General features: G+C 49.7%; 1 pseudogene; it reads right to left on the bottom strand.

The window, feature by feature from the left end:
• The window catches only part of LOC119300344, a 37,135-nt pseudogene extending 26,224 nt beyond the window's left edge, over positions 1 to 10,911 (bottom strand).
• Between the last annotated feature and the right edge of the window lie 518 nt (positions 10,912 to 11,429).

Genomic DNA, 11,429 nt, shown 5'->3' with positions numbered 1-11,429 from the left:
AGTTAGGCTCCTGAGTCGCGATGCTCAGGAGTCCCCCTTGACGCGCGAGCAACAAGTAGGGAATGGGGAGCAAAGGAGTGGATTGGTCATTCCGCGTCGGCAGGGCCCGGCCCGCGCATACCTCAACCGCCGTTAGCCCCGACCGGAAACTAGGACGGGACTAAGGAGTGAGGGGCCACGTGGCAAGTTAGGCTCCTGAGTCGCGATGCTCAGGAGTCCCCCTTGACGTTCAAACGGGTTTTCATACCTTGGCTCCGCTTGGGGAGGGGCACGCGACGACCAGGTCCGAGGGACCTGGCTGGGTGGCGTGCGCTCGGGCATGGCCCGAGCGTAGCCCCCGTGTCCAGCCCCCTCGCGCGGCACTCCCGAGGGGAGGCGTTGCGATGGTGCCAGACACTGGGCTCCGGGCTCCCTGAGGTTGGTACGGCCGTGGGCCGCCCTCAGTTGTTTATCACCAGCGCGGAGCATAGCGCTTCCGTATGTGTACGGGCATAGCCGCTCCTCGGCAGTGTCGTCAGCCAGTGCGGAGCATGGTGCTTCCACTGGTACGTGGGAGGGGGGCTCCCCTCCGGAAGGAGCCCCTGGGGCGTGTACAGCCCCACCCTGACACGTGGCCGGCACGGTAGGGCTAGGAGAGGTGTATCTGGGCACTCGTGAGCTAGCGCGGGACTCACGAGGCCCTACCTCGAGGCGGGTTACGCCTGGCTCTGGGCCTTTATCAATGGTGTGTTCCTGCAGGGTGGTTAGAATGCAAATGCTCTACGTCCTCAGGTCCCGGCCCTCGAGCGAGCTCAGCCGCCGCTGGTATGACAGGTCGCGATGCCGTGGGTCAAGGCCAGGGGGTGAGGGCTGGAGAGCCAGTAGGAGCCCATGAGTCGCGATGCTCTGGTACCCCCCTTTTAACGTGCAAGCGCTTTGCATGAGAGCAGAGAAGTCCGCGATAAGCAGTAGATGACGATCATGGGAACCAGATTAAGCGCGGAGGAGCAAATTCATTTCAAGTAGATGCGGGAAAAGCAAACGCCGCTGGGCCAGGCCCCAGCAGCTTGGAGATGATGCAGCCCGAGGGGCGCCCCCAACAAGGTAGATAAAGAGCGTAGCAAAACAGATACATGCCACAGGGACGGACCCACGCGTCCTGGGAACGACGCGGCCCTGGGGGCTCTCCCAACTAAAAATGGAACTTTAAAGATGTCACCTGATGCCGTTGAAGATGAAGTGATGCCGAAGAAGTGGGCAACGCGCGGTGAAGACGTCGACCCTCACGAGCCCCGAGGCCCAGGAGCCTCGGGAGGCTCCGGGGGCACGGGTAGGTCTTCGAGGGCCATCTCCACCTCCGCCAAGACCGCATAATGCCTGACCTCCCGAGCCTCTAGAATGCTCCTCAGCAGGCGCTGATGAGCGGCGACCGCGTTTGGCAGGATGAAAGGCATGCGAACGTAGCTGTGAGGTGGACCCTCGCAACGCCCTACGCCCGAAGGCCAGAGGAGCTCTTGAGACGCGGCTCGGTTGAGCCCTGGCACGTCGATGCAGACGCGCAGCCCACCATCCTCACCTGGATGTGGGGCCACGACGGGCAAGCGGCGGCTACCACGCATGACTCTCAACTCCTGTAGCTCCTGGGTGTTTCCTGCGATGAACTCCTGAGGGTTTGGTCTTCCTTGCCTCGTACCTTCCTAAGGGAAACGTGCCTGGAAGCACCCCTCCAAGTGGTGCCCGAGCGCCTCCCTCGTGACCTTGGCAAAGTCGGTGGCTCTCCACGAAAGAGCCCCCGAGCCCTGCCTGAGGAGGGCGCCAGGCGCGCTTTCCTATGCGACAGAGGGTGGCGCTCCCTGAACGGGCGCAAATCCTGACGCAACGCCTCCGGAGGCGCCTGCCTCCTTATGGCTTGGGCCAGGTGAAGCCTTCTTCTTCTTAAGGGTTGCCTCGGGAAGTCTTCCACTCTTGTGACCTGGGTCTTCGATTGCTGTGGCTTGGAACGCACGCTCAAGTGAACACACCGTGCGCGTCCCTTTCCTCACAGGGTACGGTGATGACTCCATCGCCTCCTGGCATCTTGAGGACATTGTAGCCATGGTGAGTCATTGCCATGAACTTGGCTAGGGCTGGGTACCCGAGGATGGCGTTGTATGGCAGGCGAATGTGGGCGACGTCGAAGTCGATGAGCTTGGTGCGGTAGTTTTTGCGCTGCCCGAAGGTGACTGGCAGACGAACTTGCCCTATCGGAACAGTGGAACCATCAGTGACTCCTGAGAACGGCTTGGTCGGCTGGAGCTGATCATACATCACTTGGATATTGTCGAACGTCTTGATGGACAGGACATTGAGTCCTGCTCCACCATCAACGAGGGTCCTGGTGACCTGCACATTGTTGATGACCGGGGAGCAAAGCATCAGGAGAACTCCGGCCGTTGCCGCGCACTTGAGCTGATCCGCTGAGCTGAACGTGATGGCGCACGCAAACCACCTGAGAGGGCGTGTGGCCTCAAGCTTGGGGAGGACTGCATTCACCTCGCAAGCAAACTGCTTGAAGATGCGCTGTGATGCTGGGGCCTGGGCGCCACCCAAGATGCAAGCGATTGTGCGCAGCTCATGGAAGCCCCCTCGTCTTGATGTTGGTCTTCGTTCCTTCTTGGTGGTGGCAGTAGAGGAGGGAGGCCTGTGTTACCGTGCGGGCAATCCTCACGAGGCTGATCCCTCCAGCCTCCCTCGCGAGGCTGGTCCTGCCAGCGTTCCTTGCGAGGTCGGTCACACCACCCTTGGCGAGGGCCACGGTCTTCCCATCGTCCTCCACCTCTCCTCCTCGGCCATAGCCCCCGTCGTTGCGCTCGGGGCATCGGCCGATACGCCCATCTCGCACGGCCCTGAGCTCTTGGCATTCGTTGGTGTTGTGGGTGTGGAGGTCGTGGTACACGCAGTATCGGCTACCCTTGGATGACTCAGGCTGATCCCTGCCTCGCTTGGTGTCTGGTTCTGCTGCGAGCACGGCAGCTCCCTTACGCTTCGCGTCCTTGGCCTTGGGCTTTTTCTCTTTTGGGTCGGCAGCCGGGAGCTCGAGGAGGGAGAGGCGCCCTTCCTCAGCCCTGGCGCACTTGGTCGCCAAGTTGAACAGCTCCAGGGATGTGCACAGGTCTTCATGGATTGCCAGCTCCTCCTTCATCTTGATGTCGCGCAGGCCATCGGAGAACGCTGAGATAATGGCTTCCTCAGTCACCCTGGGGATCTTGAGGCGAGCATTGTTGAAGCGCTGGATGTATTTCTGCAAGGTTTCCCCTGGTTGTTGCTTGAAGCGGCGCATGTCGCTTATGGCCGGGGGCCGGTCGCGAGTGCCCTGGAAGTTGGCGATGAAGCGAGTGCGCATCTCGTCCCGGGAGGAGATCATGTTGGGAGCCAGGTTCAGGAGCCAGGTGTGGGTGCCGTCCTTGAGCGCCATGGGAAACCAGTTCGCCATGACCTTTTCATCTCCATTGGCGGCTTCAATGCCCAGCTCGTAGAGCTCTAGGAATTTCGCGGGGTCTGCCGTGCCATCATAGCGAGGGGGCAGATCAGGCTTGAATTTGCCTGGCCATGTGACGCCGCGTAGCTCGGGGGTGAAGGCGCGGCAGCCTGCTGTGGCCACCGGCGCCCTTTGCTGGTGCTGGGCCCGCTCCTGGTGATTACCACGCGCCGCCGCCTAGAGCAGCGCGGGGTCTCGGCGTGGAGGCGCAGGGATGCGATCTTGGCGCGCCGGTGCTGGGAGCGCGCGAGCACCTTCTTGAGGACGAGGGATCTCTTGGCAGCTCCTTCTTGCCGCGTAGGCGCCGGACATGGAGGGTCTCGCCCTGGGGCTGCACGCCTTGGAGCCAGGGCACCTTATTGGGGAGGAGGTGGCAGAGGCGCCTCCCGATCCTCGCCCCCTGCACGGAATGGAGGGCGAGGCAGCGAGAAGGACGACAAAGGAGAGCCCCCTGCGGCGCTGACGAGCTCGGTGATGCAGGTGAGCCAGTCCTCGTAGAGGTCGTCGACGGGGTGGTAGTGCAGGAGCTCTCTTGCCAGGAGCAGCACGGCGTGCACGTCCGTGGGGGCGCGACGGGCATGGGACGACGAACCGGTTGGAGTTAGTGACGGGGTTGCGGTGCGGCCCTCCTGCTGCACTGAAGGATGCTAGGACGAGGCCTGCTGCTCGTTCCCCGCCGGGCCAGTGGCGGCGTTGGCGGCAGGCGACGGGGAACGATGAGGGTGTCCGCCGACGGGCGCCGTCTGGGCGACGCGGGTGGCGAGAGCAGCCCGGTGCTCGGCACGAGCCCGACGAGCGTCAGCCATGGACACGATGGAAGATCACACGCGAACAACGGAAGAAAGATTCTAACGCACCCCTACCTAGCGCGCCAAATGTCGGATTTCGGGTTCTGGCAGACCCTTAAGGTTTGAACTCTGGGGTGCGCACGGAGATCTTTCCCCTACTGACTTGCACTTCTATGGCTCGCAAGAAATCTAGGCTGGAAAGAAGAACACACAAAGGACACGAGGTTTATACTAGTTCGGGCCACCGATGTGATGTCATACCCTACTCCAGTGTGTGGTGTAGTGGATTGCCTCAGGGGCTGATGATGAACAATACAGGGGGAAGAATGGCCTTGCCAGAGGTGTTCTTGAGCTGGTGCGGTGTGTTCTACTTGGTCCGGATCTCTCTCTCTCTTTCTCTTCTCTCTCCCTTTCTTCTTTTTTCTTCTCTTTTTTTCTGGGGCTAGTCCTATTTATAGAGGCCCTGGTCCTCTTCCCAAATAATGAGCGAGAAGGGCACCAACAATTGGCCATTTTGAACGGGAACATCTAGTACAAGTTATCCTGACCAAAGGTGGTCTTCGGCTGCCAAAAGCACTGGTGATGACGCCGTCTTGGGCTCCATGGTGACCTCCATCCTACCGCTCTGCTGGTCTTGGTCTCGTTGCACCGGAATGGTAACCTTTACCCAATGCCTTGGCCTGTGCTTGCTCCCTTTGCACCGAAGGGGAAACAAGGACACTACGCAGGCCGGCGCCCGCCTAATCTCGATCGTCATGGCTTGCGTCACGGGCTCCTCGCGAGGCACCCCTCCCATGATCTCTCCGCGTCCTCACGAGCCTGCCTGATGAGGCTGCTCCTGAGGAAGCCTCCTGTCGTCTGCCCCGCAAGGCTTGGCCCCTTGCGAGGGTCTTGAGCTTGAGCTGATGAAGCTGGGCCGCACTGGGCCCCACTCGAGCCACGCTGCAGGCCGCAGGCCGCAGGCAGGCAAGTCTGGGCAGCCGATAGAAGTAGACGAAAGAGGGGATGCCTTCCGGGGCATCCCCAAGCTTTGGCTTTTAGGTGTCCTTAGATTATCTTGGGAGTGCCATGGGCATCCCCAAGCTTAGGCTGCCACTCCTTGTTCCATAATCCATCAAATCATTACCCAAAACTTGAAAACTTCACAACACAAAACTTAAAGTAGAAAATCTCGTGAGCTCCGTTAGCGAAAGAAAACAAAAGACCACTTCAAGGTACTGTAATGAACTCATTCATTATTTATATTGATGTTATACCTACTGTATTCCAACTTCTCTATGGTTTATAAACTATTTTACTAGCCATAGATTCATCAAAATAAGCGAACAACACACGAAAAACAGAATCTGTCAAAAACAGAACAGTCTGTAGTAATCTGTAGCTAGCGCAAGATCTGGAACCCCAAAAATTCTAAAATAAATTGCTCGACGTTAGGAATTTATCTATTAATCATATGCAAAAAGAATTAACTAAATATCACTTTTCAAATAAAAATGAAAGCAGTTCTCATGAGCGCTAAAGTTTCTGTTTTTTACAGCAAGTTCAACAAGACTTTCCCCAAGTCTTCCCAACGGTTCTACTTGGCACAAACACTAATTAAGCACAAAAAACACAACCAAAACAGAGGCTAGATAAATTATTTATTACTAAACAGGAGCAAAAATCAAGGAATAAAAATAAAATTGGGTTGCCTCCCAACAAGCGCTATCGTTTAACGCCCCTAGCTAGGCATAACAAGCAAGAATAAATCTAGGTATTGCCATCTTTGGTAGGCAATCCATAAGTGGCTCTCATGATAGATTCATATGGTAATTTTATTTTCTTTCTAGGGAAGTGTTCCATGCCCTTTTTTAATGGAAATTGAAATCTAATATTCCCTTCCTTCATATCAATAATTGCACCAACCGTTCTAAGGAAAGGTCTACCGAGAATAATAGGGCAAGAAGGATTGCAATCTATATCGAGAATGATAAAATCTACGGGCACATAATTCCTATTTGCAACAATAAGAACATCCTTAATTCTCCCCATAGGTTTCTTAATAGTGGAATCCGCAAGATGCAAGTTTAGAGAGCAATCATCAAAATCACGGAAATCTAGCAAATCACACAAAGTTTTGGGAATAGTAGAGACACTAGCACCCAAATCACACAAAGCATAAAACTCATAATCTTTAATTTTAATTTTAATAGTAGGTTCCCACTCATCATAAAGTTTTCTAGGGATATAAACTTTCAACTCAAGTTTTTCTTCATAAGTTTGCATCAAGGCATCAATGATATGTTCGGTAAAGGCTTTATTTTGACTATAAGCATGAGGAGAATTTAGCACGGATTGCAACAAGGAAATACAATCAATTAAAGAGCAATTTTCATAATTAAATTTCTTGAAATCCAATATAGTGGGTTTAGCAACATCTAGGGTTTTATTTCTTTTAATCCCACTTTTATCAATTTCATCATCAAGATCTAAATACTCCGAATTTTTAGAAAGCCTTCTAGGTAAAGGTGGATCATATTCAGTTTCATCAAGATTTATATTGCAAAACAAAGATTTAATAGGAGACACATCAATAACTTTTAGATCTTCATCTTGATTTTCATAGGAATTGGAAGAACACGCTTTAATAAAGGCATCTTTCATAGCACGCGTCCTAGCGGTTCTTTCCTTGCACTCATCAATGGAAATTCTCATGGCTTTGAGAGACTCATTGATATCATGCTTAGGAGGAAAAGATCTAAGCTTTAAAGAATCACCCTCAAGAGAAATTCTATCAACGTTCCTAGCCAAATCATCAATCTTAAGCAAATTTTCTTCAATCATAGCATTAAAATTCTTTTGCGAAGTAATAAATTCTTTAATATTAGATTCAAAATCAGAGGGCATCTTATTATAATTTCCATAAGAGTTGTTGTAGGAATTTCCATAATTATTAGAAGGATTACTAGGGTAAGGCCTAGGATTAAAATTCCCTCTATATGCATTGTTACCAAAATTATTCCTACCGACAAAATTCACATCCATGGATTCATTATTATTCTCAATCAAAGTAGACAAAGGCATATCATTAGGATCAGAAGAAACACTCTTAGTAGCAAATAATTTCATAAGTTCATCCATCTTTCCACTCAAAACATTAATTTCTTCTATCGCATGCACTTTTTTATTAGTGGATCTTTCAGTGTGCCATTGAGAATAATTAACCATAATATTATCTAGGAGTTTAGTAGCATCTCCGAAAGTGATTTCCATAAAAGTGCCTCCCGCGGCCGAATCTAAAAGATTTCTAGAAGCAAAATTCAATGAGAGAAGTGCATATATCAACCTTCAACTCTTTGGTCGGTCTAATATACACCCCTCATCTATTATACCGTCTAAGTTGCACCCTCCAACTATCAAAACCAGACGAATTACCCCCTGTCTCGCCTTGACCCTGGTTTTGGTCCAGTCAGCACATGTTGACCAGGTCAACTCGTCCAGTCAGCATGCCATGTCAACAATGAAATGAATATATAATGCATAAATCGATAATTTGAAAAATATCTAATCTGCTGGTCAAAATTTGGCAGCATTTTGGTGCCATTTGGTACCATTTGAGCATCATATGAACAAATAAAAAGGCTTGAACATAACTGGTCACATATACATATATATAGGTCTGAAACACACATACATAGGTCTCACATACATATAGATAGGTCTGATACACACAAAGGTCTCACAAATAGGTCTGACACATATGTCTCACATAGATAGGTCTGATGGACACCCAAACCTCACAAGCACACAAATAACTTTCAATTTTCAAATCCCAGCAAGCTTCGAAACCGAGCATATTTGGCCTTGCCAGTCCCCTTGCCTTTGTTACTGCCATTGCTACTGCTCCTCTCTTTGGTAACTTTGCTGCTAGTTGTCGCGCGAGAAGTACCAGTGCAAACATTGACATTCACATTCGAGCTTCCATGTACATTGAAGGTATTTCCAGAGAAATTATTTGACCTACTGTTGTTATTAGTTGGCGCCCTTCTCTTTGCTTGTCTTGGTGGTGCCATCTCCATGGTGGCCCTTCTTTTGTGTGAAGTGCTTTGTTGTGAACTCTGTAATAGAAAAATTAGATGTACTACATTATATCAGCAGTGGTACAAAAAAGAAAGTACGGCGGAAAAATATGGTGAACGAGCTTACCAGAACAGGTGCTTCACTTGGTGGACGAGCACTTCCCCTAGGAGCACTAGGCATAGCAGAAAGTGGAGCAGTACCACTAGGAGCAGAAGCAGATGGAGCACTAGCACTAGGCACTCCATTTCTTTGTTTGCAAGTTGTTTTGTTGTGTCCACTTTGCTTGCACAAGCTACACTTGATCACTGTGCCAACCTTGCTAACTTTGCTAGTCTTTGGTTTTTCTTCCTCTTCTCTTGTTCTACACTTCTTTTTCCTACCAGGCATATTGATGTGCCCAGGTGCTTTTGGTTTTGGTATCTGAGACACAGGCCATGCAGCTCTTCCCTCAAGAGGTTGCAGACAATAAGCATAAGTTTTTTTGAAATTATCCACTCTATAGCAATCAGCAATGTAATCATCCAATTTGTTTGTAGTGCAGTGTATGCAGCTGATGGCATGAGAGCAAGGAAGGCCTGACAACTGCCAATACCTACAACTACATGTCCTGTCATGCAATCTGACAGTGTACCTATGTACTCTTGTCTTCACTTCATATGCATCATTGCCATTAAAAATTGCATGACAATAAGCAGAATAATCTATGCTTTTCTGTAGCTTCTTCAGTACTTTTGGACAGATGATGCCAGTCCAACTTTCCATTTCACTTCTCATTTCTTGTATCCTGATCATAATTTGTTGCCTAATTGTTTCGAACATTGTTATCACAGGATATAATCTAGCCTCAACTATCCATTTGTTAAAAGTTTCAGAAATGTTGTTGTCCACAGAATCACAACAACTTCCTAACCTGAACCAAGCCCTGCTCCAGTGTTGTGGGTCTGTGTTCATAACATCCCTTGCTCCATCAGGTGTGCATTGTGCTAACTTGGCCCTTGCAAGATTGAACAACATTGTGCAAGGTGCTTTTGCACAAGCCCAAAATAGCTTTTGCCAGTCCTTTTCCCTATATTTTTTTCCTCTAGTTAGCATATATGTGCCTAGCACAATTCCTATGCTCTGCCATTGGAGCCCAGTGGTGAACAACATTCAATATTCCTTTTTTCTGATCAGAAATTATAACCCAGCCATCACCATCTCCAACTTTCAGATCATTAAACAACAAGCTACAAAACCAGTCCCAAGATTCATTGGTCTCCTTATCCACAAGTGCCCATGCTATTGGATACATCTGATGATTTGCATCTCTACCAACGGCAGTTAATATCTCTCCTGCTCTCCCTTTCAAAAAGCATCCATCTAAGGATATAACTTTCCTACACCCAGCTAAGAAGCCCTTCTTACAAGCATCAAAGCACACATAAAAGTGGTGGAATGTTGGTTCTTCAAAATCTGGGTGAAGCTTGACCACACAAGTAGTCCCAGGGTTGCTTCTAAGTAACTCAAGTTGGTAATCAAACACTTGGCTGTACTCTCCCTCTTTAGCCGCAAGCATTTTTCCAATGACAAGTGCTTTTGCTCTCTTGATTTTGGATATTGACACATTTGCAAACATTTTTCCTGCACGGTTGACTTTAATTGCTGGATTGACCATTCTGGACTTGACATTATCAAACTCTCAAACTTTTCTGCAATCCGTCTACTTGTAACTAGTGCACTATCTTTCCTTTTTGGACAAGTGTGTTCCTCCGTAAATGAAGTAATCTGCCAACTTTCAAACTTTGATGTTTTCCTCAACAAACACACCCAAGGACAATGAGGCCATGTGCACTTTGCCCTTACTCTGACTCCCTCATCTTTTAAGAACTTGATTTCTTTTCTTTCCTTCAGTGCATAACGAATGATTGCATCTTTGAACTCCTTCTTCCCACTAAATGTCATACCCAATGTGAACTTGATCACTTCTGCTTTCTTATTAAACCTAGCATATTCAGACTCACGCTTGATAAGTTCACCATCACTATCCTCATCATAAGATTCATCCTCTTCGGCACTTGAGTCATCTTCATAATTGCCTTCAGGTTTAACTACATTCAATGCTTCAAACTCATACTCAAGTGCAAGTTTTTCAGCTGCCATCTTCTTGCTCCTTTTGAATTTCTTGTAATCTTGCTTAATAGCATCTGCCTCATTGTCATCCGATGAACAATCTGGTGGCACAAAGTCACTATCATCGGAGCTGCTTTCTACATCAATTGGCTTTTCCTTTGCGGACTTCTTCTCATTAGTAGTAGCTACATAATCGTCTTCAGCCCAATCTTCTTCCTCACTAACTTCTTCATCTTGCACGGCCGGATCCTCCACATACACATCAGCCACACCTGCATCTGTTGTACATGCTGACAGTGTTTCAACAGACTTGTCCTCAGACAACATCAACAATCCATCAAATAAATCCTTCCCAGGGAAGAGCCAGTGCAATTGCTGTCCGTCCACTGTGACATAATGCTCACTCAAACATTGTTGAATTCTCTGTAAGCTCAAGGTTGCTCGATCTAAAAAGGACATTGCTTCTTTGCCCCCCACATACTGTATTGTCTTCCCGTCATTGATAAATTCCCCATTGAAATGAAAACGGACAGCAATACAATCTGCTGGATCCATAACCTATGATTACAAAAAAATAAATGAGATAAATCACTTTGTTGCAGAGGACCCAAATCATCCCTAAGTGAGCCTTATGAACTATTCTGTGAAAGACGGAGAAGATGGCAGAAGTGGGCGGGGGAATATTTCTCACCTAATTCTTCGCGTCCTCAACCTCGCGTCCGAGCGCTGGGAGAACTTGGCAAGCTATGGCGGCGACGATACTTCACCGTCGAGATCAGCCTAGGGGCTGCGGGCTCTGCTTGGAGTTTGGGTAGGAGCTCTGCCCGTGGAGGGATAACTGGAGGAGGCGGCGACAGCTTCAGATCGGCCGGTGGCGGGAGCAACTCAGGCGGCGGTGAGGAGAGACCGGGGCAGCGGCGCTGGTCTCCTCGGGAGAGATCGGGGCGGCGGCGCTGGTCTCCTCGGGAGAGACCGGG

The sequence above is a fragment of the Triticum dicoccoides genome, chromosome 5A (assembly GCF_002162155.2).
Source record: "Triticum dicoccoides isolate Atlit2015 ecotype Zavitan chromosome 5A, WEW_v2.0, whole genome shotgun sequence".
Taxonomy (NCBI): Eukaryota; Viridiplantae; Streptophyta; class Magnoliopsida; order Poales; family Poaceae; genus Triticum; species Triticum dicoccoides.
The sequence above is the reverse complement of the archived record's forward strand: the minus strand, read 5'-3'. Positions and strand labels throughout refer to the sequence as shown.